The sequence below is a fragment of the Plecotus auritus genome (genome assembly GCF_963455305.1).
Source record: "Plecotus auritus genome assembly, chromosome: 2".
Lineage (NCBI taxonomy): Eukaryota > Metazoa > Chordata > Mammalia > Chiroptera > Vespertilionidae > Plecotus > Plecotus auritus.
In genome coordinates, this window is record NC_137771.1 from 182514465 (window position 1) to 182518243 (window position 3779).

Genomic DNA, 3779 nt, shown 5'->3' on the forward strand with positions numbered 1-3779 from the left:
ACATTTCCAGGCAATCACACAACTTTGTATAGCAAATCAGAGTACAATCCAATAAAGGAGGAGAAAAAAAAACAACAACCACTTGTTATTCCATTTCTCAAATGACCTTCTCAAAGCTATTTATCAAGGTCACTACATGTGACAACAATGCAACCATGAGCAGACACCTTTCAATAAAATTTCTTTGCCCTCCTGGAGAGCCCATGCACAGGGACATAGTGAGTGCAGGGAGTCTCACATCAGGACATTGGCATGACTGAAAAGAAAAAATGGGCATCCTATCTGATATCTGGCCAAGCCAGGCTCTCTCCTCTCAACTGGATTTGTTGTAGAAAGGAAAATGTTCCCCGGGGTGGAGGAGACAGGGGAGAAACTTAAGGAGAGATGATTTGAGTGAAGCCTGCTTACCCTGTCCTTCCTTCTTGTTTCTGGTTTGGTGGACTTTATAGGGGTCTTTCATTCACCAAGCCTAAGTGACCTTTCAGATAAAGTTGGACTATTCAGGAAGAGGAGGTCTAAAGGTGAATTAAATAAAGATATGGGCTAGTAGATGTTTGGCTTCAGGTCTTATCTTCTTCCCCCCCAAAAGATGTTTGGCTTCTTTGTTGGTGATCCGGTATCTAGCTTGGCAAGCCAATTTCCCCGAGAGCCCCTGGAAAAGAGGGATCCATGGGAACTGAATGATGGCCTTGTAGAAGAGTGGCAGGAACATGAGCTTGGCAGTAAGCCCAACCTTGATTCCAATTTAGCTCTGCTACTTAATTGCTATGTGATCCTGAGCAAATCAGGGTCATATAGCCTTTCTGAGCCTCCATTTCCTCATCTGGAAAAGTGAAATATCATAATATCTTATGAGGTTTTCTGAGGAGTAATGAGATAATATATGTGCAGAGCCTAGTAATTAGTTCATATAAATTATATCTAATATTAGGACTGGTTGGTTAAGAATCCCTGACTTACTGCAGCAGTTTCAGATGTGGGATGATGGCAGAAGGTAGATTCTATGTGTGTGTGTGGCACGGCCAGGGGGTGGTGGGAGATGTAGGAAATGAAACTAAGGATGAAAAACACTTGGGTAAGTTCTTAGTCTGGGAAGAAAGAGGGACCCACAAAGATGGAGAAGCTGAGGGTGGGAGAGGGAGGAGTAGACTGATGTGCAGGGTCCAGGAGGAGTTGGAAAGGAGCACAGGGCTGATCAGGGTGGGTGTTTCAAGTGAAGATTTAGAAGCAGGACTTGCCAGTGTATACAGGAGGCATAATAAACAGGAAAGCATGTGACTTTGGAGGAGGCTGATCTGGGTTCTAATCCCAGGCCCAATTTATTGACTATAACAAACACTTTTTAGCTATTGTGTTATAACACAAATCTAGAAAAGGAGCAATCAATGGTATCTTGTCTAAATCTCTAGTACAATGTAAGTTAACTAGAGCAGGGATGGTTTCTTATCCCATTATTCAGCTGCTGCAACTGTGTTTGCATATTATAAATGCATTTAATGGACATGAATTGAGAACATTCAATCCCATGTTTTCCAGGTACTATTTTCAATAACTCAAACAATATTTGTGAAAGTACTTTATAAATTAGAAATGCTCCTGTGAGTTATTGAGGTATGCATTATTTTTTGGTCTTCTTGGATTTCACCTTTCTTTACTCTCTATCTAAGCAGCCAACCCTGTGTTCTCGCCTCTGGAGAAATGTGATTCTGCAGAGCAGACATTTGGCTGGAGCCTCCCTGATTGTTTACAGCTGGTGACCATTCTGACTGGCTGTTGTATCTGCTCTTGGTCAGCGCTGGTGTCATTTTGGTTATTCAATTCTATTAAATATTTCGGGTATCATCGTGTGGTTTCATGAAATGACATCTAGCTGTACTCTAGGGAGAAAAGGGAAATGGGCTGCCACCATCACCATTTTTTACAAAAGGAAAATGGGGCCCAAAGAGGTTTAATGACTTCTTAGGATCTTATAATCAATAAATTGTAAGACCGAGATTAGAACCCAGATGGGCCTTCTTCAAAGTCACATGCTTTTCTATTTATTATACTACCTGAATCCATTGCCATGTTCCAATTTTATTAATAAACTAGTGGCCTGGTGCATGAATTTGTGCACATTGAAAGGGATTTAATTAGAAGAAATATTTTAAATATCACTATTTGCACTTTCTCTATAATAGAAGTGTTGGAGATTAAAGAAAATTAGAAAAAGTATATGAAAGTAATATATAAATTTATTAATAAACAATAACAACATGATACAACAATAACAAACATGATATAAAAACAACATTGATTTGGTGATTCTGTGAGGGACGGGGCTCCCTCTGCCCTGCTGTCTGAGTCCTGGGTGCAGGTATCTGGCTCCCTCCTTCATCCTGTCAGAGTCTGGGCCAGCAGGAACACAATGCCAAGACACCGCCTGTGCCCACAGGAACGCAGCATCAAGTCTTGCTTGCGCTGAGATACCCAGAGTCAAGTCCTGGATGCGGGTATCTGCCTCCCTCCTCCATCCTGTCAGAGTCGGGCCGATGCTCGCGGGGATGCAGGGTCACCTCCCCGCCCACCCATCGCTGCGCACACAGCCCCACCCACCCGCGTGCGTCTGTCGTGCAAGCACCCTCCTGGTGATTGGTCTTATGGCGTGAGGGCATCACGACCACAAGCTTTTTATATATAGGATAATTGACATACATCCCTGTGTAAGTTTAAGGTGTTCCGCATGATGCTTTGATTTACATATCTTTTGAAATGATTACAATAGGTTTAGTTAACATTAATCATCTCATGTAGATATAATAAAAAGAAAATATTTCTTCTTGTGATGAGAACTCTTAGGATCTACTCTCTCTGAGCATCTTTCCTATATATCACGCAGCAGTGTTAACTATAATCACCATTCTGTAAATTTCACCTTAGTCCTCACTTCTCTTGAAACTGGAAGTTTGCATCTTTTTTTTTTTTTAAATATATTTTATTGATATTTTACAGAGAGGAAGGGAGAGGGAATAGAGAGCTAGAAACATCGATGAGAGAGAAACATCGATCAGCTGCCTCCCGCACACCTCCCACTGGGGATGTGCCCCCAACCAAGGTACATGCCCTTGACCGGAATCGAACCTGGGACCCCCCAGTCCGCAGGCAGACGCTCTATCCACTGAGCCAAACCGGTTTCGGCTGAAGTTTGCATCTTTTGATCACCTTCCTCCAAGTCCTGTTTCTGACTCTTCACTTGAAGCACCCACTGTGATCAGCCTTAGGCTCCTTTCCACTCCTCTTGGACCATGCACGTGAGTCATCTACCACCCTCAGCTTCTGCATCTTGTGGGTCCCTCTTTCTTTCCAGCCCAATACCATACCCAAGTCTCTTTCACTCTTAGTTTTTTTTCTTTCTCTCCCTTCCCCATTAGAATTTACCTGCTGCCACCACCACACACCTGAACTGCTTCAATAAGTCAGATGGAGAGAACCTAAAGTCTTATTAGCTTGAGTCTAAATGCTTGACTCTAGTTTGGGAAGAAGAAAATTCAAATGTGAAAAGTGTCCCCTGGCCTCAAAAATGAATAAAGAAAACTTTCTGAGACTAGAAAAGCCCCTAACATAGGAGAAGGTATGAGAAGAACAGAGGAATCTGGGGGTCTGGAAGCAAGGACACACTGCAGTGCTTTCTGGACTTGTGGCCTGAAAGATAGCAAGATCCCAGAGGGAGATAAATATGGTATTCTTGGCAGTCATGTTCATCAGTAGTTTTAGAGAGACTCCTGCACCCCCAGTTTGAT